Source organism: Aedes albopictus, chromosome 2 (genome assembly GCF_035046485.1).
Source record: "Aedes albopictus strain Foshan chromosome 2, AalbF5, whole genome shotgun sequence".
Taxonomy (NCBI): Eukaryota; Metazoa; Arthropoda; class Insecta; order Diptera; family Culicidae; genus Aedes; species Aedes albopictus.
Genome location: NC_085137.1, coordinates 55,735,579 through 55,762,538, shown reverse-complemented (window position 1 = coordinate 55,762,538; position 26,960 = coordinate 55,735,579). Strand labels below are relative to the sequence as shown.

General features: G+C 37.5%; 1 protein-coding gene and 1 long non-coding RNA gene across 2 annotated transcripts in view; one reads left to right on the top strand and one right to left on the bottom strand.

Annotated features, from left to right (window-relative positions):
* Positions 1 to 26,960, top strand: part of LOC115265584 (calcitonin gene-related peptide type 1 receptor) — a 352,478-nt gene that overhangs the window by 22,275 nt on the left and 303,243 nt on the right. The window lies entirely within an intron of this gene.
* Positions 15,221 to 17,330, bottom strand: LOC134288924 (uncharacterized). The gene is made up of 3 exons (XR_009998177.1): positions 16,550 to 17,330; positions 16,208 to 16,322; positions 15,221 to 16,170 (listed from the first exon to the last, which is right to left on the bottom strand). It is a non-coding gene; the product is annotated as an uncharacterized LOC134288924 (long non-coding RNA).

The following is a 26,960-nucleotide window of genomic DNA, read 5'->3' as shown; positions in this document are numbered from 1 at the left end:
AAATCCATGAAACAACTGTCTAAGAAATTGCATGCTGAAATTTCTAAAGAAAACCTTTAAATAATGAAAGAGTCCCTTGAGATGTTTCTGAAGAAATTTCAGAAAGTATCCATGGAGGAATTACTATAAAAAATTATTAATGATTTTTTTGAAGAAATCTCCATCCAGTCTTATTCCTGTTAAAATCCCTGATGGTATTTTTGAAAGTCTCAGTGCATTTCTGAAAGAATCTCTGAACGAATATTTGCAAAAATTCTTGGAACAAATGGAAACTTTCTGGGAAACGCTTGGTGAAACTAAAAAAAGGAGTCTGTCTTGGTTCGTCGTTGCATCGCGTCGTCGTTCTGTGTGTGTGCTTTTAGAGGAAAAAAAAACTAGTTTTCGTGCGAGTCGGTCGTGTGATGCCAGCAGCGGATGACATTTCAGTCTGTCTTGGTTCGTCGTTGCATCGCGTCGTCGTCCTGTGTGTGTGCTTTTAGAGGAAAAAACTAGTTTTCGTGCGAGTCGGCCGTGTGATGCCAGCAGCGGATAACATTTCAGTCTGTCTTGGTTCGTCGTTGCATCGCGTCGTCGTCCTGCGTGCGTGCGTGCTCGTCTTCGTACGAGGCGGTTAAGTGTGTTTTTGGAGGCAAAGTGGAAGTGCCGCTTTTTTCATTCGGATTGGCCGCGTCGTCGTCGACAATTTGAATGTGCACATCGTCGTACCCGTGTGTTGTTGTAGCGGTTTAGTGTGATTTTGAGGCCAGTTTGTGGAAGATGCTGCAGCACATATGCACTGGACACTTCGAAGGATGTTTATTGGTGAGCTCGTTCCATTTTATCACAATAATTAATGCTATAGGATGTATAAAATTCTGCACTGGGTTTTGTGTATTTATCTAACAAATATTGAAAAGTTCGTCACGTCATGTGTCGGCGCTAGTTCCAAATGCACATTTAGTTGGTAATAAATATTTTTCTTTCATTTTTTGCATGTACACAAAAATTTGAATGGTTCGTCATCTTCGGTGTCGACATTTGTAATATTTTAGCCCAAATGAATAAATGTTTTGACTCAAATAAACGTTGCATGAATTTCTGGAAAAAAGAGTAGGTCGGTAAAAGATAGACGGCGAACCATGCGGTAAGATCTTTCTGATTTATTTATCCCGTGTTATTTTGTTAACACTTGTGAATCGATCGCGTTCAGCATTGTCTCGCGCGGAAACGCAAACTACAGATGCGTCGGTGTTTAGCATTGTGTTCTCCTTAGTTGCGAATGAATAACTTATGTAGGGTGAGTTTTGAGGCACAATAGATCGCGTTCGTCGTCCAAGGTTTAGAAGGGTATTTCTTCGCGAGCACATTATTAATCGCGAATCAAAACATTACATTCGTTTACCACGTCGAAATCCTCAACACATCTCCATTTCCCCTGTCCAAACTCCTAGTGATTTCTCGTAGTAACGCAGAGAATTCCTCGGTTATTGGCCTAAGCGAGAATCACGTCATCATTTCCTTCCCTATCCTCAATTGACCTGCATTCGGACGCGGCCGGCGCTGGTATTGCTTATTGAAAAGTATTGGGATTGCAGCATTTACACAATGAAGAGAAAGCTAATCCCAAGCATCATCTGTTGGTTCTTTGTGTAAATGCAGTTGTCCTTGCAATAACAGAGGAGCAACCGCGGGCGGTCAATCATGCTCATGCTCATGCTCATGCTCAACGCTTGGTGAAACTAAAAAAAGCTTAAGAAGCTTTAGACGAGCTTTAGAAGATCTCTTTCAATAGAGTACCTGGCGGATTTTCTAAAAAAAAAATAGATTGGAAACCCTCTCGAGAAATGCCCAATGGAACTGCTGTAGAAATTCCTATAAAATATTCCTTGGGAAATATTTAAATCCGTAGAAAAATCCTCGTATTCTTAGAGGAAATGCTGGAGGAGTTGATGGAGAAATATGCAAAAGAATACTTATGGAACTCCTGCATCTATTCGATTTTCCGCAGAAATCTGTGGAGAATCTCTGAAGGAGTTCTTGCTGGACTTTTAGGGTGAATATTTGAAGTTATCATAAAAATCCTGGAGACTTTTCTTCGAATATTTTCAATAAATAAATAGTGTACGAATTCCTGAAGGAATCACAGGAACATTTTCCGAAAAAAGCTCCTGAAAGAATTTCTGAAACGATCTTTGTAAGAATTTCGGAATGCAGAGATGAACCAACCTGGACTTGACAATCTCGATAATAAAGAAATATAAATTTTATAGAGAAAATAAAATATACTGATTCCTTCAAAAGGATTATCTAAAGAAAACCCTAGAAGAATTTCTGAAGTAATCCCAGGTGAAATTTCAGAAGATATACACGCAAAACTTCCTTAAAGAATTCTTGGGGAAATATTTGAAGAAATTTTAAAGGCATATCTAAAGAAAACCCTTAAGAAATGCGTTAACCTTCCTTTTGCATTATGCTGGCAGCAGCTCGCTGACGTAGTGTACGGTTTGGGTCAAAAATGACCCTAATGCCAAAGGAGGGTTAATGAATATTATTTTTTGATCTTTGGTAGATTTTTTAAATGAATTCTTGGAATAACTTCTGAAGAAATCCATAGGGTCATTTCAGAAGGAATCCATAGAAAAATTTCTGAAAGTGAAATTTCTGAATAAAATCGTAAAAGAAACTGTGGATTTTTTCATGAATTCCAGGAAGACGGATCTCATCCAGATGTTACGGAATCTCTTTAAAGATTATCTTTGATGATTTCTGAAAGAATTCTTGAAAAGTGTTCAGAAGAAATCTTTTGTGAAATTTTTGAAGTATTTTTAAACTTTTGATTTACTCAAAGAAATCGCCACAAGATTTTTTTAAGGAATCTGTGATTGAATTTTGAAAAAATCTCGCGATCTTCTTCTGAAAGAATCTGTGGATGATTTTGTATGAATTCTTAAAGCACTTGCTGAAGGAATCCGTGCAAGGTTTTATGAAGGAAACTTTCGGAGGGTTTCTTAAGGAATCCATGAGAGGATTTATTGCAGAGTTCTTTAGTTTCTGGGTGAATCTTAAAGGGTCTTCAGAAGATTGCATGAAAGATTCTAAATAAATCCCTGGAAGCATTCTCAAAATAATTCCCCCAGGTATCTCAAAAGGAACCCCTTGCAGAATAACTAAAGATTTCATGGAAGGCTTTCCAAAGAAATCATTGGAAGTTTTTTTGAAAAAACAAGTGGTGGTATTTTTGAAAGAAATGTTTTTTTTTCAATGAATCCTTCGTTAAGTCTCTGAAAGGATCTCCCGAAGAATTTCTTAAGGAATTCCAAAAGGATTTCTAATGAAATTCAAGGAGGAATTTCCATAGCAATTCTGCAGGGTTTTTTAATACAAACCATTGGGAAATTTATGCAAGAATATTTCATGGAATTTCCGAAGAAAATATCTAAATTTTTAAACATGTAATGGAATTCCTCGAGAAGTTTTCGAAGCAATCCCTGGAGGAATATTTAAAGAGATATTTAGAAGAATTACAGAAGACCTCACTAGACGAACTTCTGAAAGATCCCCTGGAAAAATTTAATTATTCGGTTGAATTTTTGTTGGACTTCCTGGGATATTTTTTAACATATAGAGTAAATTGTATTATTCACATGAATTATTACCTTATAGGTGCAGAATATCTTGAATATTGCTCGAAAAACCTGGAAAACCAGGAATCCTCAGTGAATTTTATCTAACAGGGGAAAACCTGGAATACTCAAGGAATATCTTGAGTACTCATGGAAATTTTACTCCAATAATAATAATAAAAAATTGGGTCGTATGAAAAAAAAAGTAGTGAACTTTACTACTTGTAAATGTGCTCAGAAGAGGAGTGATTAGACCTAGTCGCAGGGCCGGATTTAAGGGGGGGCCAGGGGGGCCATGGCCCCGGGCCCCCACATTTCAGGGGCCCCCATAAAATCCCACTTCACGAATAAAAATTTAAACCAAAATTAAATGACTGAGTACCAAAAAAAAAACAGAAGATAGAGGGATACAATGTTCAAAATATTTTTTTGTTTATAGTGAGAGAAAAAAAAAGGGGTTTTGCAAAGGGGCTGACAATATCGGGTCACTAATGTACTACTTACTGGTGGAATGTGATATATTATGGTTCTCATTTGAAGGTCTGCAGCTTTCGAAGCTCCTCCAAAACTTGTTAACATTTTTTATTTGAACTAGTCAATCTTGTGCAATTTATTTGAACTAGTCAATCTTGTGCAATTGACCAAAATATTTTATTGGAAATCCTGAAGAAAAACTTCCATTGAACTCTAGATTAACTCTTAAACTCTGTAGAATGTATACTTACAAAAGTTCATGCTGAATATTCGTGTTTATTTCTGTTGAAAATTTTGGACATATTTTGGAAGAATTTTCCAAGAATTCTTAATAGAATTGCAGGAATATTCTTTTTTTTTTTTTTTTTTGAAAACATTCGGAAAGTTGATTGGAATAATATGGTTGGGTTCTTGAAACATTTCTTCACTTAGGATGTAATTTATGGCGAACTCCTGACAAAATCCATAGATTTCTTGATGACATTGCAAAAGAAATTTGTAAAGAAATCCCAACAAAATCTTATAACACATGCTATAAGAAATGAAGTTAGGAATTACATAAGACACTTCGCCTGGATTTTCGCAAAAAAATAACAGTCTCTATTTGAATTCCCCCTTTTAAATGACAGAATTTCTATTATGAAGCTTCCCCAGAAGTTGATTTCAGAATTTTGTCGTTTTTTTTCGGGAAGTCGCCAGAGAACCCTCTGGCAGCCGAGTTAGAACTTTTTCTGCTTAAGCTCCACAAAAAAATCATGGTAGTCGACCAGCAAGCTCCAGGGATTCTGCTAGAAATTTTATTTGCCGTTCTCACAAAAACTACCCCAGCGGTCGGGTTACAAAATTTACTAGAAATTTTCTGCTATGAATTGCTCTACAGATTTATCTAAAGACTCTGATACGAATTACGACTAACTCTAACGCAACGATCAAAATCGCAAAAAAAAAAAATTTATATAATTTCTTCAAATTCTTCCACAACGACATTAGTTCTTATTTGTAAGATTTAATAATATTTTTACAATTTTTTATCCTATATAAGCAAAAATATACCCCTGGAAATGGGGCCCCCACAACACTGTGGCCCCGGGCCCCCACATTTGTAAATCCGGCCCTGCCTAGTCGATATTTATTGAAGTCGATATTTATTGAGTCGATATTTATTGAAGTTCCGCTACAAGGATTTTTCCAGAAATTTCATCATGGTTTCTTCCTGGAACTTCTTTGGAAATACTTCCTGGAATGTTTCTCAGAATTTCTCACAAAATTTCTTCCGCATTTTTCACACCATTTTACTTGGTATTCCTTTTTGATTTTTTCTCGGATAGGTATACTTCTGGATTTTTTCCAGCATTTTTGTTTTCAGGATTCCAGAATCCCGACCGATTTCTTCTGGAGTTTTTCACGGAAATGCTACAGAATTTCTCCCCGGTATTGCTCCCAAAGCCCTTCGTGAGGTTTATCCCGGAGTTTCTCCTGTGGTTCAATTTCGTAGAAGTTGTCGCAAAATTTATTCTTGAATTTCTCTCGGGATTTCTCTCGAAGATTATACGCGATTTCTTCTGAAGTTTTCCCCTTGCGACTCCCCCAGAGTTTCTCTCAGAGCTGCTACAGCAGTTATTCCTGGTATTTCTATTAGAGTTTCTCCAAGGATTCCTAAGAAGTTTCTCCTGAAATTTCTTCCTGTAATATCTTCAATAATTTTATGTGAGCTTTCTTCTAGACTCAAAGGTTCCTACTTGAAATCTTGTAATTAGAAGGCACGAAATGTTGCTAATTGACAAATTGAGAGATGAAATTTGTGAAAAAATCGCGTTCTGGTGCCTTCTAATTACAAGTTTCTCCAGTATGTTTCAGACATACCAGCAAATCTGGTAAAATGCCAGTAAAATATATTCTTCCAATGATTTTTTTCAGAGCCAGGCTGTTCCTCGTAGTTGTACCAGATTTCTTGCAATGGTGCACCGGCAATTATATTTCACAGATTTTCTGTGCATTGTTCCAGAACTCTTCCCAGAATCTTTACCTTTAATTCTTTCGGAATCTTTCTTTAATATCTACTCCCTGAGCTCTTGCAAAGAATTGTGCACGGGTTTTCCACAGAAATTCTCCTGGGATAACTTGAGAAATTCCCGGTTAAATATTCGAAGGAAAGGAAATGAAATCTTGCGAGAAATTCCGCAAAGTCTTGTTGACGAAATATCGACATGAGTTTCAGAACAGAGAAAAAATGAGTGATATCTGAAAAAAAATCTATCCCGGAAAACCACCAAGTGATGTTCGAGAAGGAACTTTGAATTATTTAGAATGGATCTTCAGGAGGAATCCAGCGAGAAACTCTGGAAACATATCGGAAAATCTCTCGCGGGTAAAAATCTGGAGCCCTAAACTGGAAAAATGCGTCATGATTGGGTGATAAATGTGTGTGTTTTATGGTATCGATATACACCATAAAAAATCGGCATTATATCATGACGAATTTTGTCGTAACATAGCTTCGACGTTACTTTTTCATGTTTAGTACACGCAGAAAAATGAATTGTAAACACAATTAAATTCTAGTTCAAATCAACCGATTTTTCAGATTACTATAGCGACAAACTGATTTCTATTTTAAACTGAACTGTTCTGTTGTTTGATAATACAAATATTTTCATTTGTAGAAATTTTTGACAGTTTGTTAAAACAAACAGAGATATGGTATTTTCAACATGAAATAATGGATTGATTCAAACGACTGCACTTTTGCCACTAACAAACCCGGAATGTGATTGTGTTGGTAACGGCAGCTCGGAAATCTATTTTTAGACCGTCGGTAAGCGGATGGGGAGGAGAGCGACTTAAAAAAGACAAAAAAGGCGAAACCGATCAACTTTTTGTGGATGCTGTCGTGAGTACCTGCGCGTTATCCATCACGGCCAAAGCTGCACTTGGAAGTTGGCGTGATGGATTTGCTGCACCTTCTTCATTGTGGCGATGTTGGGGTAAGCATTTTATAGATGTGTGAGTGCTTTCGGACCATGTTTATGGTTTTATTTTGTTGAAACAAATAAAATTTTTGACGTTATATCAAATTATGGTAATCGGTTGTTTTTATCGATAAACTCTAAATGAAAACAATTAAATATAACTTTGGAATAAGTAAATTCTCAGTTTGAAAATCAACCATGCGTTCTATTGTTTTAAACAAGTGCCATTTTTCTGCGTGTACTAATAATTATACATTTACGGCATGAAATCACACCGCATGCACACTGGACCATTACGAAAATTTATGAAATCACTAGCCTTATTCATGGAAATCGTACTTATCATTTTTGATTTCGGTTCCATCGGCAAACATATTGAAACCGCTTTCTATCAAAAGAAAACTAGCTACAAATGATAAACTAAATTAACTTTTAACCACTTCTAGGTCGAATTGCTTTTTGGTAGTTCTTAACTCAGGTAGCATAATTTATGCTGAATGATGCGAAAGGCATAATTCTATGACTCAGCGTCATGGTTCTATGACTCGGTATCTTAATGTTGCATAAAGAGTAACAAGAAAAGGTTTGTCGTAACGACTTTGGCAATCATGTCTTTTTTATGAAAATTGTAAAAAAATATTTATGATATTCGCCGTTTTCGTCATGATATTATGACTTATAGTCATGTTATCATGAAGCGACTTAATTTATGATTTTATTTACTTTTTCGTCATGTTTTGGGTTCCGGATTTTTACCTTTGCTGGAGGAACTATCGGGAGGTACTCCAACACATATATCGTGAAAAACTCCTGGAAATCCAGGAAAGAACGCTGGTCGATATCCCAGCAACAACTCTTAGAAATTTTGAAAAATGTTAATGTAAAGAGTACATAATTTAAAAACAAAATGGATTATTTTTTTGAATTATAATCTTTTAAAACTTCCCCTGGAAAGTACAGGGGATTTGATTTTGAGTTATGAGTAGACACCCTGATTCAGGAAGGACAATTTAAATTTTCTTCATAGTGGAAAAGCAAAAAAATTGGAAAAAAGGCACTGCCATTTTTTTTATTTATTTAAAAATTTCGAAAAAAATAATCATGAGCCAACTATAATGACCAACGTAGTGCCACCAAATTATGAACCGTGCTCCTTTAATATATCTCTTGTCTATGACTATGATACTGGATACGCAAAATTATCGCAGCCATCTACATTATCTGGTCATACAAAAGATAATAGATATAGATTTTTTTCCAAGATTTTATGTTATCTTTAAGTGATAATAAAAATTGTTATAAAAATTCTATTCTTGCATTGTGTTTCAATAATAATGTCTGTTTATGACAATGAACAAAAAATCACACATTTAATGCTCGCTTCTACTATACCTTTGTACAATCAGTCGTCAAACATATAAGACCGTGTATACCTAGGTGTACATACATTTGGTACTCCCCAGAAGAACCGCACGCTGTTAACTAAATGGTGGTCAACCGTATGGACAATGAAACTGTAAAAGTGGAAAATCTCATCGGAATGTATTGTTAACCTCATATGAGGGAACCCATCTTCTCAGAAGGCTTTTTCTATTTTTAGCCGAGAATCATAATCTTTTGTATCATTTTTTTCAGCTTACAACTGATTCAATATGAAACCAAGTTGGTGATTCGTATTGAAAGAAGCTTTCAACGAGATTGCAACGACATCCGAAAGCATTCGATTGCCTGGACGATTGCGTACACAGTTCCAAAAATAAAAACGAGTTGATGAAAACAAGCACTAAAGCCTATTTCAAGAAGCCCTTATCAGACAGCACTACTTTTATGCGTAGGAATTTGTTAATCACACAAAGCGATGGTATGGTCAGTATTAAGGCCGCACTTGTGATCACAACGATGATGAGAACCGTAATCAGTCATCATCGTCGCGTGAAAACATGCCATAACAATGACAGGCAACAATTTCGAACGACATACTTATCGTCGTCGTGCGGTGCGTTATGCTCCAGCTTGGGGAGCACCATCTCATGCTGGGTATTGCCTTCGGTCGGACGGTTAACATTCCTATGTCAATTTAATACGTACCAAAATTGCATCATTAATTAAAATCTCATTAATTAACGAAATGCCATCGGACGCATACCGGCCAGCTCAGTCCAGTAGCTGCAATGCCTTATGAGTAGAAGTACCTATAAGAATCGGAGGAAAGACTTGCACTTGCTGGCCTCTCAGTCACATTATCACATGCTTCTCTGACAATAATCATTTCGCGAAACGCCTCAAGCCAAATAAAGGGCTACGGTGTTGCGCACTGGGCACGTCAGTGTACATACATAGGGTAAAAGGGTATAATACGCCCCACCGGGGCAAAACGCCCCTCTTCATTTTCTAGCGATTCAAGCGGTTTTCGCATGCGTGATCGATAAGAAATCTCAAATATTGAAGAATTATTGCCATCAAGCTGGTCCGTTAGTGGATTGGTACAGAAAAGCAATAAAAATATCAAAAAGTCTGAAATCGAGGCTTTTGGCGAAATATTTTACCTCTTGTGAGCTGACTTCATTGTAAACGAAGCTAGTTCTATTCGCTTGTGTTACTTTGCAACTTTTATGCAGTTAAACACTTGTCGAAAGACCCTCCTAGGATAAGCATGTGGTGGAATTATCCCCTGGGACAGTTTTATCACGGGGCTGGACGTTTTTCTTTTGATGGGGCGTATTGCCCCGTTTGTTTTGAAAAGGCAAAATTTGGAACGTTTTCGAAAAACGTTTCAAAGCTTCCATAGCCACTTCTCCAAAGGCAAAGTTCGCATGCAACACTTCACTAACTTTAGTAACAACGATTTGCAGTGAACTATAGATGGAATAAGGCGCCAGTTTCAGATATATTGCCATTTCTGCTTAGGGGGGGCATATTATACCTGTTTACCCTACATGGGCTCCGGTACGCAGTTGGTAGATATACTCGACGCAGGGCATCGATGGGTAGTATCAACTTCATACAGAGGTATGCTGCAGATGACTTAGTGTTGGATTTTGAGGTGTTTGTATTTTGTTAGCTTTATGGAATCTGAAATGTTGCTATGTTTTTGAAAGAATTTTTGCGTATTCTTTTGCTCTAAGATGCAGCGAAATTTTGAGTTCAAGTCATTTTGAATCTAGTGCCATGTACCACAATGTCACTTGTAATGTATCGCAATCTCAGCGTCTTGCCGATTCGATTCTGAAATATTGTGTTCCAATAATAACGACGCAGCATTCCCGAACCATCTAACCATCAAATTACTATCCGGATAATAGGACCAATCAATTATTGAACATATTAATGTCTACACACATGCTGTGATTCGACAAGTAGTGCTGACATAAACCATACAGCACCATTCAATTATACATGGAATTTATCAAAGCGCTCGAATAGAATCATTAATTAGCGCATGTCCTCTTCGAATACCGTGGTCACTCAATGGTCAACAGTTTAATTGGGTCGACATTAGTTCCACATTAGCAAGTCGAACTCTTTACAACAGTTGTTCCCATCATCTGCGGGTGCTGGCGAAGCGAACAGTCAGTCTGCGTGAAATTTATGGCCGGCGTTTGGTGACTGAGCTTCAGATCAGCAGCGTTTTGTAATCGGAATGAAGATGTTTTCAAAAATAAAGGCATAATCGATGGAGATACACATGGATGGATCCGCGCGTCGTCGCACACGACCGACTATGACTATTTATGAGGTGGCGTAACCGCGAGACAGCCGAGAATGGGGAGCAATATTCGTCTAGTCTAGACTCTGGAGTTTGTGTCGTTGCTTAGCACTTACATACAAGCAGACAGTGTAGTGAAAAGTATATATTAAATGATATCAAGGTAATCCAATACATTCAAACGAAACGTTGTTAAGATTACGGGGATCGAGAACTTTTCGATGATTTGTTTACCACAGCTGAATGGCTCTGTGGACTTAATTGTTGAAAATTAGGAAACCAAAATAACACCGCGAAACCTATACTTTAACTATTCGTTATATTATCGAAGAAGGAAATCTTGCTTGGAAAATTCAAAATCAATTGCTTGGCGGGACCTGTGGCCTAGTTGGCAGAACGCTCGTTTCATGAGCCCACGGTCTTGGGTTTGATTCCCAGCCCCGGCAGATGTATTTTTCGTTAAGAGCAACTGACACTGACCTCTTTCTGCTCTTTTGAACCTGGATATCTTAATAATCACCTTAATCGGACTGGACAGGTATAATGATTAGCTATACATCAACATCCTCGTGCTCATATTGTAGTATACAGGTATTCTTCGATATAATATACCCTCGATATAGCGTACCCTCGATATAGCGAATTCGATATAACGTACATTTTGCTTCGATATAACGTACAACATTATTTTTTTAAATTTTTTCCCAGGAATAACCCTCAGACAAACTACGAAATCACTCAAATTAATGTTTTGTAGCAGCATTAGCCTTTCTACCCAAAATTAGCGCAATTTGGGGAAAAAATGGTGTACGTTATATCGAAGCAAAATGTACGTTATATCGAAGCACAAAAAACGAAATGAGTTTTTCATGAAAACTCATGTTTTTTATTATTGGTTTTATGCATTTCACCGAAAGCATTGATTGGGGATAATTTCACGTCGAATACATCAACACTAGCATAAAAAATATTAAATTTTTCTCTGCTTCGATATAACGTACACTTCGATATAACGAACAAAGAGAATTATTTTTTGTACGTTATACGAAGAGTACCTGTAATAACAATCAAATAATGATTGTAAAAATATAATACAAACCTTAAGGCAAAACTGGAAGCATTTCCTCACTTTTTGGTTTTTGATTTATTATTAAATAACGAAGCAATATTTTCAAAATCGGGTTTAGTGCATATGTAAAGTATGGGTCAAGGTATCTTTTGTTTTTTTTTCTTACATTTTACATTTGAAATACATCTTACATTTTGAAATGTACTGCAATCATCATCTCCAAAGAATCATTGTCACTTTTTGATTTGTCATTGATATTTAAATAATTCAATTTAACTTTGAAATTTTGAGTTTATCCTTGTATGCGCTACAACGTAGAGAACCTTTTTTGAAAATTCTCCATAGTAATATTATCTGTTACAAATTTATCACATTTTCGTGTTCAAGTTTAATGGGAATTTCATAAAATTTTCGGAGGGATTCTTCGAGGTTCTGAGGATTCGTTATGACTTCTAAGGGGTTTCACAGATGTTACGGAAGAGTTTCAAGAATTTTCAGGGATTTTAGGAAGGTTCCAAAAAGGTTTCGAGGCAGTGAATCTTTGATATCACCTGCAATCCTGAAACTTCCTTGAAAGACCTCTAAATTCCTCATGAATGCCCCGAAACCCTTCGGAACCCTCCTAAAACTCCTAAAATTCATGAAGCTCCTCTGGAAAATCCATGAAACCCCATTAGAAGGCCCTGACATTCCCTGGAACGCACTTGAAACTCCATGGAAACCCCTGGAACGTTTCTGATACCTCCTAAATCACACTGAAACCCCATAGAACACGCCTGGAACGCCCCTGGGAATTCTTAAAACCATCTGAAACAATCCCTTAAACTCCTGGAACGCACACATTGAACCTATCGAACCTCCTGAAATAGAACCTATAGAACCTACTGAAATTTCTTAGAACCCGCTTTAACACCATGGAAGTTCCCTTGAACCCAATAGAACAAACCTGAAATGCGCTTGAACACCCCTGAAACTTCGTGAAACGCACCTGAAACCCCTTTGAACCTGGAACGCTCCTGAAACCCCTAGGAACGCTATTTTTATCCCGTGAAATTCGCAGAAACGTCCCTAAAATTTCATAGAACGGCCCTGATACCCCCCTGAAACACACCTGGAACGCCCCTGAGACTTCCTGAAGCTGCGTCGAACACTCCTGAAGCCTATAGAAACCAGAGATGGGAACACTCACTTGCAAGGAGTTGCTTTCACTTGCTTTTTTCTCAGCTCAGAAGCGAGAAATACAAGAAACGATGTATGGACGACTTTTGCCTTGTGGTTTTGTCCTGAGAGTTTTGCCGAATAGAGTAAGGGTCGAACACGCATACCAAAGTCGTGTGAGAGCTGTGAATGTAACTCTCCACGAGGTAAGTGTAATTTACATTCACCTCGTGGAGAATTGCCTTCGCAGCTCCCTCACGATTTCGATATGCGTGTGCGACCCCTACTTTATTCGGCTAATTTTTAGACAAAACCACAAGGAAAAATTCGTTCATACATCGTTTCTTGATTGCACACTTTTGGCCTGGAAAAAAAGGACTAATTAGTGTTACTATTTGCAAGTGAGTGTTCCCATCTTTGCCTGAAATCCCTTGAAAAACTTCTGAAACCCGTTTGTACACCCCAAAACGTCGCTGAAACCGCCCGTGAAATCCCCTGGATCACCACTGAAACTTCATGGAATGCCTCTGAAACCCCATGCAACCCCCTGAAGCATCTTGGAACATCACTGAAACCCAATGGAACGCCTCTGGGACCCCGTCCCACTGGAACACTCCTAAAACTTCATACGCACATAAAAACCCTTCAAAACACTTGGAACGCTCATGAAACCCTTGAAATCTTGTAGAAAGCTATTGGATCCCCTGAAACTCGCTGGAGCACCCTGGAACATTCATGAAATCCCATGAAACGCCTCTAAGGCCCCCTTACGCCCCTGGAACGCCCCTAAAATCCCGTGAAATCTCATGAAACGCCCTTGTAACGCCCCTGAAACTCCTCTACCACTTCTGGAAAGCCCCTGGAACACCCCAAGGACGTCACCAAAAACCCTCGAAACCTAATGCCCATAAAATACTATGGAACGTCCATGAAACTCCCTGAACCGCTCCTGAAAACCCAGTTATACCTCTGAAACGCCCCTAGGACCCTTTGGAACCTCCTGAAACACCCCTTGAACTCCCATGAAACCGCGTTACCCTCTAAAACCCCCTTAAACTGGACGGAACACCCATTAAGCTTCCTAAAGCCCCGTGGGGCTCCCTCGAACGCCCCTGGAATGCTCGTAGGGCCCCTTGAAACTCTTGGAACGCCCCTGGTGCATCCTATGCATGACTGAAATTGAAAACCGAATCTGGCAGTCATGTTATGCCAGTGCACAGTGGTCCAGGATCGAGATTGATAAGGAAAGATGCATTCAGATTTTTTAGACAAAAAAGGTTTTCTACAATATAGTTCTTATTAATTCTTTATTACACCAACGAATCTAGCCTCAAAATGACTGACAACTGTATTTTTAAAATTGACCAATCTAGATATATTTTTCTGAATAAGGTTCGGTTGGTTCAACCGGTAAGCTAGGCCTACCCATATAGTTAAACCTGGTTTAACGCGTAAGCCGAAGTGAAGAAATCGACCCTAAGTGGTTCAAGAAATCCCGGATTTCTGGCTGTAACTTTTCCAGTATAAATTTCTCATAAAATTCGACCAAAAACACTTACAGAGCATTTGAAATCGCGTCGTTTCAAGCGTGGAGAAGGTCGGTATCTGTTTTGGTTCAATAGATTCTGGCGTTTTTCGTCAAAAATCATACTTTATTCAAAAGGCGATAAAACAATAAAAATAATAAAAAACATAAAAATATCTTTTACACTAAAACATCCATTTAGGTAACGAGTCGGGACTGCCTAAATAGAATTTTTACCTAAATGGATTCATTACCTAAATGGATTCAGTTATTACCTAAATGGATTTGTTGATTGCAAAGCAGTTTAAGAAGGACAAAGGGGGCCATGCGGGGTTTCAAAGGGATTTCATGGGTGTTTCAGGAGGGGGGGCAGAGGCGTTACACCGGGGAGGGGGGGGTCTCCAGCGGTATTTTCGAAGGGTCGCAGTTGCGTTACATGGGATCCGATGGGGTTTTCAGGGGATTTTGAGTGCATTTCTGAGAGCTTCAGAGGATTTTAGTGCGTTTCAGGGGATTTCAGAGGGTCTCAGGTGCGTTACATGGGGTCCAAGGCCGTTTTGGGGGGGGGTTTCAAAGGCATTTCATTAGGCTTCAGATAATTTCTGGCGAGTTCAGAGGCGTTACTCAGGCGTTACAAAGGTGTTACGAAGGCGTTTTCGGGGATTTCTGAGGGTCTCAGGTGCGTTACATGGGGTCCAAGGGCGTTTTAGGGGAATTTCGAAGGCATTTCAGAAAGCTTCAGATGAGTTTGGCGAGTTTCAGAAGCGTTACAAAGGTGTTTTCGGGAATATCTAAGGGTCTCAAGTGCGTTACAAGGGGTCCGAAAGGGTTTTAGGGGGATTCCGAAGGCATTTCAGACAGCTTCAGATGGTTTTTGACGAGTTTCAGAGGCGTTACTCAGGCGTTACGTAGTAGTTTAGAGTTTCAGAGGGTCTCAAGAAAGATCTTAGAAAACCGTATACAGTTCCAAACCAACCCCTTCCCCCTAGTTATGTCACCTTATTTAAAATAATACATCACGGTCCTCGTTACCTTGTTGATAAGCCTCAGCCTTTAAGAAGCACTAGAGTTCGACACTTTGTTCTCATGCAACATAATACCGCACATTACGGCAATACCTTCTTTGTCCGTGCAATTAACCTTTGGAATCTGCTCCCAACTAATATTAAATCTATTTCTTCAGTACGAAGATTCCGTACAGAGTGCATATGTTGGTTGAATGAAGGTGATAGCTTGAAGAGGATGGCGGTGAATCTTTGAACAGGGTAAATATACACTCCCGTTCAAAAGTTTGGGGTCACCCCCTCAAAAACATGTCATTTTTTTAGGCCCATATCTCCGCCAATTTGCGTCCAATTTCAAAACCCTAGGTCTCATTCAAAAGATAATAAATCAAAGAAACTTTGAACATGATTTAAAAGAAACTTTTTCAAAAAATTTTGTATGTAAACTTAACCCAAAGTTGCCAAATTTTCTAAAAAATGAATATAAACTTACGGCAGTGTCGCTGGAAGTTGGGTCGACCAAATTTTAAGATGAGAGCGGTAATATGACCCATTTTCTATTAGCTTTCAACTGCTTTTTACAGAACTTAGCTAAAAAATCTAGAAAAAAAAGTTATTAAGTAAATTATTCCTTGATGTCATCGGCCAAAAGTTTGGGGTCACCTTCAATATGATGTATCGGCCAAAAGTTTGGGGTCACTATCGTAAAACATGGAAAAGTGATTTGGTGATATCTTCGTCATCTATAGTTCAATTTTAATTATTTTTGGCTCATTTCAAAGATAATTAACTAAATTTACGTTTGATGTCTTCAACTTAAGGTTGAAGGATTCGTCATTGACATAATCATCATCATTGAAAATTCGAAAGCAGTTTTCTCGCTCAAAACTTGAATGTTTAATTTGAAAATATATTCACTGTACTCCATTCTGTGTCTGCAATACAGTGAATACATTTTCACAGCAGAATTTTCAGCATTGATCAAGAAAACTGCTTTTGAATTTTCAATGATGATGGTTATGCCAATGACGAATCCTTCAACCTTAACGTATTTAACGATTTTTGCATATAAAAATGTTATGTAAAGTTAGCACATTTTACCACGCTTCAAAAATTGAGGCAACTTTACGTTGAGTTTTAGTATGTAAATTTCAACAAATATGTGTGGTTCAATGTCTATGCAGTAAGTATCATTCATTTTGTTTCAAATAAGCCAAGAAGAATTAAAATTGAATGAAAGATGACAAAGATATCAACAAATCACTTTTCCATGTTTTACGATAGTGACCCCAAACTTTTGGTCGATGACATCAAGGATTAATTTACTTAATAACTTTTTTTTCTAGATTTTTTAGCTAAGTTCTGTAAAAAGCAGTTGAAAGCTAATAGAAAATGGGTCATATTACCGCTCTCATCTTAAAATTTGGTCGACCCAATTTCCAGCGAAACTGCCGTAAGTTTATATTCATTTTTTAGAAAATTTGGCAACTTTGGGTTAAGTTTACATACACAATTTTTTGAAAAAGTTTCTTTTAAATCATGTTCAAAGTTTCTTTGACTTATTATCTTTTGAATGAAACCTAGGGTTTTGAAATCGGACGCAAATTGGCGGATATATGGGCCTAAAAAAATGACATGTTTTTGAGGGGGTGACCCCAAACTTTTGAACGGGAGTGTATGTAATTGTTATGGATAGGATTTCCATCTTGAAATCATGAGTTATTGTTAGAATGTGGTGTGAACAACAAAATTTCCGATTGTAGAATATTTATAAGGGTTAACCCTTACTCTGCAAGTATTATTGAATAAATAAATAAATAAATAAATAAATAAATAAATAAATAAATAAATAAATAAATAAATAAATAAATAAATAAATAAATAAATAAATAAATAAATAAATAAATAAATAAATACTCCCCCTTGAGCACGCCCTGAACTCAACTTGCAACTGAATTCCCTTACGGTGAATATATAACGAAGCCACCCCTCGAATTTTTAAGAGTACAAATCTGAAGAACCGAATGTCTCACCACACTGAAAAGTTAATCGATTGGTCATCCGCTGGTGGTGACCAATCGATCAACTTTTCAGCACAATCTATCAATTGGTACATCAGATTTGTGCTCTTGAAAATTCAAGGGGTGGCTTCGTTATGTATTCACTTTAAACCAACCTTATCTCTAATCTAAAACACTCCAACTGCTCTGAACACAATCAGATCCCATTTAGGTAACGTTACCTAAATGGAGGGACCTAAATAGTTTTACCTAAATGGAGGTTTGAGTGTACTAGCATTCAAAAGAAGAAATGTTGTTATAAAACATATCAATAAATTAGATAGGTGTTATTTCTATTACCCAAGAAAAAAAAGTAGAAAAATGCCGATTTTCTCTAGAAAATCATCAATATCTTTTGAACGAAATGACGTTTTTGAAAGCTCTCTTGGACAACGTTAATGAGAAATGTGATATTAAAAAGATATAGCAAATAGTAACCGTTTGTCCAAATTTTGAGCATTTTCCCATAGTTTTCGTTGTACCGCTCTATCATTTTTGTTTCAAATTCTTCTATGTAAAATTGAGCGAAATTAAATGGAAATTTAAACGTTTAAATCATTACGTCAAGCGTAGTTTTCAGAATTTCTTTCTGTGTAGAAACTCATAAATCTGAAGTTTTGATCTTCCCCATTCTGTAAAAATCAAACAATTTTTACATTTTTTGATCATAATTTTGGCTATATAAAAACAACATGCTGCATGGTTCTGAGCCTAAAAAGCCATAATTTTGATTGACCATCTTAGTTTTTTTCTGGTAATTATTATCAAAGTCTCCTGAAGCTGAAAGTTTGACAACCATCCAAGAACACCAACATTTACGCGATTTGGTGTGTTGCCTTAAGTATTATAGGTAGTTTGTTCAGTTTCATGTTTGCATATTTCTGCTGGTGCTGGTCCGAATCATGATTCCTGGACTTATCCGAATAATTTTCAATATTCAAAGAACCAACAAAACTAATTCATCGGAATTAAAATCAGTGTTGTTTGAACGTGTTGTGACGTATTGATTCAGCATGACCACGCGTAGTTCTGCTCCAATGCGTTCGAAGATTCTAGACGGTGTCACATCGAATTGTAGTGGTAATCGATATCGGCGTCAACATTGAAAATGGAAAAAAATAGATAAATGCAGGCCAAACCATATAGTTCAGCCCAGTCTCATCCCACTACTAAACACAGTTTTTATTCAACTGAAGCTTTCTGCTAAAGTATACGCGATTACCTCCCCTATCTGCCGTGGCCGTCAGATTCTATTCCCTAAATGACAATTGTGCTATCTTGATCCTCGTCTATGTATGTATACCTGTTGTGCGGTCTACACTTTCTGTTTTGTTCTGTATTGACCGTGCTTGCTAGCTGGCTGGCACGTACGTACACAAACCATTTATTTCTAACAAACATACATATTTGTTAGTGAGAAAGGTGCAATTGAACACATTGGGGAAAGTGGTTCAAAAAACTGCTCAGAATATATTTTTTGGATCTTTCATTTTCTGAAATAATACCATGAAAACATCTTGTAGTGAAACAACTTGTACTGAGCATCTCTAGCATCTCTAGAATCCTCTAGCAGAACACCATGTTTAGTTGAGTTTAATCAGTTATGTACACACATAACTGGTTAAACTCAAGAAAGAGGGTGTTCTTCTAGAGGGTTCAAAAAGATGCCTTTGTCCATCTCCTGTTACTTTAAATTCTGCCATCTAATGATTATTCTTTGACAGATACGCGTATTTCAACTACCTCTTGCTGTCTTCCTGAGTATTAGTTTTTCACATATTCGAAGCATTATATATCAGCCTTGCGTCTCCATTAATTTGTTTTATAATAATAAGGAAACGCATGGTTGATTGTAATAGATAAAAAAATCAATAATTCATCAGTAATTTTGGGAAATGCTTTGTTATTGTATTATACTATTGTGTTTCTTCTTTTTCTCCTTCTCTTTTTTCTTGGTATAATGTCCCCATTGGAACAGAGCCTGCTTCTCAGCTTCAGAACTTTTTGAGTTATGGTCTGCTATGGTATGGCTTTCGTGTGACAGGCGGGCGACTTGCTATGTCCAAGAAAGTTAAGTATATTTCTATTATGGAAAGGTCCTGTAAGGATCGGGAATGGAATCCATCACCCTCAGCATGGTCTTGCTGATCTGCGTGATATTCGCTTGACCACTTTTTTTTTTACACATGTATGTACTTAAAATTTCATTTTACTGTTATCTGCATTTTAGCTAATGTTCTCCTATCCCCCCAATACGGTACGTGGCACGGGGTAGCACGAGACAACCAAACAGCTAAAAAAGAAAGATCAACCGTAAGTGATTTGTTGTTTGGCAAGTAAACATTTAGGTGAGCACTTAAAATCCACTGAACCGTGTTCGAGCTCGAGCCAGTTTCGGTCGTGTCCAAGACGGGAGAGAGATGATTCCACGCGCAGCGGAGGACGGATTGCCGTTGTCGTTCGTTGTCGTCGTTGTCGTTTTCATCGTTTGTTTTGTAGGTGGCAAAAGGGTACGTTGAGGGTGTGTTGTTATCGACTCAAACCAAAACACCGCCCGGAGAGTACCGTCAGGCAGGGATTAGAAGTTATCTGGGGTGTGTTCTTTGGGGTTGGGGTGGGGTCCAGCTTTGATTTGTTTTTCGGCTTTTGCTTCTGTTCAGTTGTGAAATGTTCAACGAGCGGATTATGGGTGGCTGAGCTTTGAAGTTTCACAATACTTAGTACGTTGTTGGTTGGAAAAGTTTGCGTTTTTATCTGGAACTGAGCGATGAAGTTTGAGGCGAGCAACCGTGGCCAAGATTGATTCAATTTTGACAATTTGTTTGATAGCATGGTCGATGAAACGAGATTACGTCTGGGAGCATTGTTTGCTTTTATTAGTTATTATTTGAGTTTTTTTTTTGTGCTCACAAAGAGTTGTGGTTTTCATATTGAAGATAACGAAGAGCAATATTCAACGATAATTTGGAACCATTTTCCTTTGTCTTCTTTACACATACAGTATCGTGTTACCTGGCACATGATATACAAATGAAAAATGGTCATAGACAGAGAACTGTAGAAATACTCATAGAACCTTAGTTCTAAGCACCTTGTCCTCAATACCACAAAGCATAAAAAGAAGAAGAACCTTCAATCTGCTACAATTAATCTTGGCTTAGCTTGCCAAAGTAATCGATTTTCAGTTTTATTTTCAAACAATTGCGAACATAGCTAACATACACAAAAACGAAAATTGATGCAACATGAGAAGATTTAATATGAAACGAGCTCACCAACTTCTATGAAAACGACTTTTCATGACCATTGAGATGCTTATTATGCAATAGAAATCGCTCTTCGGCTTCAACATTCCTTTTTATGTTTTTTGCCTTTCTCGTACACTAAGTGTACTGGAAAGGCTATATGTTCACTCCAAAAATGACTTTTTGATAGAAGGCCCGGAGGGTCGAGTCACATATACCAATCAACTCAGCTCGACGAATTGAGGTGATGTCTGTGTGTGTGTATGTGTGTGTGTATGTATGTGTGTATGTGTGTATGTGTACAAAAAAACTCACATCACTTTTTCTCAGTAAACCTCAACCGATTTTAATGACCGACGGTTCATTCGACGCGGAATCTGGTCCCATTGTTTCCTATTGAAAATGTTTCGGATCGGTCCAGCCGTTCCGGAGTTATGACCATTTAGGTGTTCCGGACCAGTGCCCTTGGAAGGGGCAATACATAAAAATGTAACAAACATATACATGCGACACATCAAACTGCGGCATTTTCGATTATCTGATAAACAGTTAGCAAGAAAACAGTCTCAGACCATATCTGAACCGGTAGTGTTCCGGAGCCGGTTCCGGATGTCCCGCTGGAAGTGGCCAAATATAAAAGTGATCGAAAACTATGCATGCGACACATCAAATCGCGGCTTTTTCGATAACCTGATGAACAGTTAGCAAGAAAATAGTCTGAGACCATATCTGAACCGGTAGTGTTCCGGAACCGTTTCCGGATGTTTCGCTGGTAGTGGTAAAATATAAAAGTGATTTAAACCCATGCGTGCGACACATCAAACAACGGCATTTTCTATAACTTGATGAACAGTTAGCAAGGAAACAGTCTCAGACCATACCTAAACCGGTAGTGTACCGGAACCGGTTCCTGGTGTCCCTCCGGAAGTGGCCAAATATAAAATTGAACCAAATCTATGCATGCGACACATCGAAGCGTAACTTTTTTTTTTTGATAATGAAAGGTTGGCATAATAAAAGACTCAGATCATATCTGAACCAGTAGTGTTTCGGAACTGGTTCCAGGTTTCCTGCCGGAAATGGCCGTATTTAAAAGTGAACAAAACTTATGCATGCGACACATCAAATCAAGTCTTTTCCGACAACTTGATGATCGTTTATCAAGGAAGTAGGCTAAGACCACATTAGGGACTGCCAGTATGTAGTGCCGAAACTAGTTCCGGGTTTCACTCCAAAAGCGGTCAAATATAAAATTGATCCAAACCCATGCATGCAACACAGCAAAGCGCGGCTATTTTGATAACCTAATAAACGTTAGCAAGCCAATAGGCTCCGACTATTTAAGAGACTACCGGTAGTGTTCCGCAACCAATTCCGGGCCGGAAGTGAAACCAAACTCATGCATTGAGATATCGTGGCTTTTTAGGTAACATGATGAACAGTTGCAAGAAAATAGACGCAAGCCATATCAGTGTGTTACGGAACCGATTCCGGGTGTCCCGCCAGAAATGGTCAAATGTAAAAAAGAACCAATACATGCGACATATCAATGACTTATTCAGTAACATGATAAACGGTTAACCAGTACATAATCTCAGATCATATTTGAGAGAACCGGTAGTGTTCCAGAACTGGTGATGAGACGAGTAACCCGCCGGAAGTGGTAAAATATAGAGGGGAACCAAACCATAGCGGCGTTTTTGATTTTTTGATGAACGGTCAACAAGAAAATAGTCTCAGGCCACATCTAGAACTAGTAATAGTATTTCGGAATCGGTTGCGGGTGTTCCATCGGAAGTGATTAAATAGAAGTGAACCAAATTCGTGCATGCGACACATAAAATCGCAGCTTTTTCTTAAATTTACCGAACGGTTAGCAAGAAAATAGCCTTAGATCAGCTTTTTAGGTAACCCGATGAACAGTTGACAAGAACATAGTCTCAGTCCATATGTGAGACAACCGGAATCGGTTCCTGGTGTCCCGCCGTAAGTGGTCAAACGTAAAATTGAACAAAACCCATGTAAGCTGCACATCAAATAGCGGAATTATAAAAGTGAACAAAATAAATGTCAAAGCGATAAATCAAATCGTGGCTTTTTTGATAGCATGTAAACGTTGGGTAAGATTATAAGTGAAGAAATGTTCAAAATCTTCATATATGCAAGAGAACAAAATTGTGACCAAAGCGATCTCATCAAATCACACCATTTCAGATTCCTGCGGTGTAAATATATAGTAGGATGGAACAACGTGGAAAAAATATAAATTTGATCGCATCAACACCGAATAAAGTTTTTTTGTAATTGCGTTGCATATTCCCCTACTTTTCACTCGCGGCAAGGGCAATATAACGGCCTAATTTTCTTCACTAAAACAAAAGTGCCGAAAAGTACTACTTTTCGGCACTCTTTAGAGTGCTGAAAAGTAATACTTTTCGGCACTTTTGCCAGCGCACACTTTTTCCCAACTACCACCACTTCCGTTGATACAGCTGCTGCTTCTATATTCATTGAGCAGCTCGAGTCCGAATCAGGTTGATTTAGATTCTGATTCGGACTGCAGATCAGGTGTAGATGCTGTAGCTGGAACTGCTTTCGCTCTTGCCTATGCTGCTGCATGACGACGACGGGAGCTTGAAAATTCGTGACACCCAACCTACCATAGCCTACCTGATCGAACAAAAATACAACGCAAGCGTGCTTGGAGGCGTGCACGTGGTTTCTCTTGTTACATGTTTGTGTTACAAGAAGAGATTAAACTTAACGATTTTTTTTTTGCAATTACAAAAAACTGTGTATGCAACTCGTTGCAAAACTCGATTTTTTCAGCACTCGTCGTATTTATCCAACTCGGCAAGCCTCGTTGGATAAATGTACGACTTGTGCTGAAAAAATCATCATTTTGCAACTTGTTGCATAAATAACTATTTCAATCTTCAATCTCATTTTGCCTCTAAAATTACTGCTCACAATTTGGGTGCGGCTGGTTGAGCCCTCACTCTTCTCATTGCGATTAAAATTTGAATGGAAAATTTCCATTTTCTGCTTTTTTCCCGTAAGGAGGTCAAATTTCACATGAATCGTGTTACCAATTATACAGTGATAGACATTCGTTTAGCCGAGACCAAAAAAAGTGTCAGGAAACTCATACAAAAGATTTTATGATAAAACTTTTTTATCGTAGTGATAGTATATCTAGTACTGTTTTATAAAATTGTGATACATTAAACTTACATATACACTGAAACAAAACCGAGGGTAAAAACCCTTCAAATGTCATTTTTTGCCTAGACATTCGTTTAGCCGAGGTAAATGAAAAATTGGTTTTCAATAGATTTTTTGCAATTTCTTGAGTATATTTCGAGGATATACTCCAAGGCATTTAGTTTATGACGTGTTAGCAAGATAATTGACCTTAAAAGTTTATTTATTTATGAAATTCAGAGAAATATTGTAAAAGAATGTCCCGATAAGGAGAAGCGACGATAAACAAATTTATTTAAGAAAAATGATTTCTGTAAACACCCAAACGTAAGCTAGATTAGCAGTTTCGAAAATATGGCACAGGATTATTGTTAGAAATGTTCAAATTATTGCATAAAATGTCATGAAAAAATAGAGTATATTGGTTTTTGGTTGGTTAAACTTTAAAATGAGGTTGATAAAAGCTAAAATAAATAGTTCTGCATTGAAATAAAGACGTGCCCTATTGCCTGTGCAGTATACTTGTTTGATACTAGCATTACTAAATGAGTTAAAAGACTGAAATGTGAAAGAACTTCAAGAAGTGTCAGATTTTTTGTACCCTGTTTATTCAAAAGCAGATGCTCATACAAAAATGCAAGATATGGTCAAACAATTGGCTTATTTCATTAAATGTGAAGAAATATATTATAAATGAGTCTTAGTTGTGAACCACATTCATTTTTAACATAACTTATTTGAAAAGAATGTCTAAATTATGAAACAAGTAGTTCATGCTAGAAATTTGAATACTTTCGGTGCCATTTCTCGAAATATGAGCCGTCCAATGTATGTTATTTCAGCTAGAATACAGTCTAGAAGATATTGGGAGCTATTAGAAGACGTAATAGTAGTAAACGCTGTAATTTATGCAAGTGAAACCATCATATTTCATCAAAACAATACTTAAATACGTGATTTTTTGATGGTTTGCGTTATTTTTTTCTGTTAAAAACATTGTTTTTCGTAAATTTTCAACCTGTTTTGGTCATGAAACATTCATTAGATTCTTTTGAAACACTTCCGATAAAAATAACTACATCAAATCTCAATTTGGAAACATTTACAATATTATGACATATTTATATGAGATGAATGCCAAATTAATATGGCAACACTTCCAAAAACGATCTAATTCATGATTTACAAGTCGATCTATAATGCAGATCACCATACAAAATGACTTTGTTGGATATTTTGCGAAATTTGATAGTTTTTTATTATAGAATTCCAAAAATTGTACAATTCGGCTAAACGAATGTCTAGGCAAAAAATGACATTTGAAGGGTTTTTTACCCTCGTTTTTACTTCAGTGTATATGTAAGTGTAATGTATCACATTTTTCTAAAACAGTACTAGATATACTATCACTACGATAAAAAAATTTTATCATAAAATCTTTTGTATGAGTTTCCTGACACTTTTTTGAAATTTTTTTAGCCTCGGCTAAACGAATGTCTATCACTGTACTAAAATATAGCCTAAAGTGTGCTGAAAAACTTTGTCGAGGATCACAAAGTGATCTGTGATTGTGAATAAAGTCAACCTTCTTCATGCATTTGCTGACGCTCACCCCGCTGCCGTAGTGAATAGAATTGTTGCTTTTTGAAAGTTAAAATTGTGCTTTTCTATATAAAATGATGCAGGAACATTTCGGCTAACGTCGATGGAAAGATCATGAGTACAGTTTCGACGAGAAAGGCACTAGCACCACTAGGTGGATTAATCTGGGTTTTTTTTTATTTTTATTAATGTGTATTTTAAGTTATGCTTCTCCACATTCCATTATGACTACACATATCAACGCTTAACGATGAATAGAGGAATAACGAATTGAATTTAGCCTATTTCCCTTAGCCCACAATGTCAGTCTGTTTCTCCATATTTTCCTGAAATTCTTCAAAAATACCAACTGAAAGCGCTTAGGAAGACTGTTCTATTAACACCAAGCTTCCATTCAAGTGTTTCCACGTTAAACTGTTTAGCACTAGCAATCATAGACTTTACTCCCCCCATATGTGTAAACGCTAAACACAACCTGTTGCATGTACTCAATCATGCGATAAATCATTTTTCATGATATGACGATGATAGCATATTTCCAAGAAACAAGTACACTTATTAGCATTCTGCTGCTTTGTATCCTTTCTTTCAACAAGTCAACCCAACAGCAACCTATGCAGTTGCCTCAGTCTTCAGTGCAAGTCAGTAGTGCAAGTCTCAAGACATGAGAGCACGTATGCAGATGGCGCCGTATCCTGCTCATTTCCTATGCATAATATAACGTCTCCTATGCTGCAGTGCTTTCTTTTCACGTATGAGTGTATATGGTTCACAGGCTGCACTTGCCGACCGGCGCCTTCGATGACGACGACGACGGTGAGGGTCGGTGGCCACTTTGAAGATCCTGATCGTGAACCGATAGGAAAGAGCAGGACTAGGGTATAGGATTGTTTTCAATCTGCATATGTAAGCCAGAGGAAATTAGTTTCGCGGTATGTGGCTATGGCAGAGGCCGATGGCGAGGACGACGATGGTTGGTTTTCTGCTTTCTTCCGCTTCATCCGGTATTAGATTCGGGAAGGATACAGTAGTAGGGTGGTATAATATTCTTGGAATGGGTTTATTATTGAAATGTTGCTTCAAAGATTTCATAAATGTACTCTTCTAAGAACATATCTTTGATTTTCCCAAGAATTCCAAAAACTTTCCAATGCATCGATTTGAGATTTTCGATTACTTTCACTTGATATGTTTATATATTATTTCAATAAATATAAATTTTGGACAAACCACTATTTTTGCTAAAAATCGTTCTTGGAATGTTGCATAGGTAAAGCCTTCATGATTTTCCTTCGAAGGTGTGACGAAGCTCCAAAAGATGATGTTGAAGTGACAACAGATA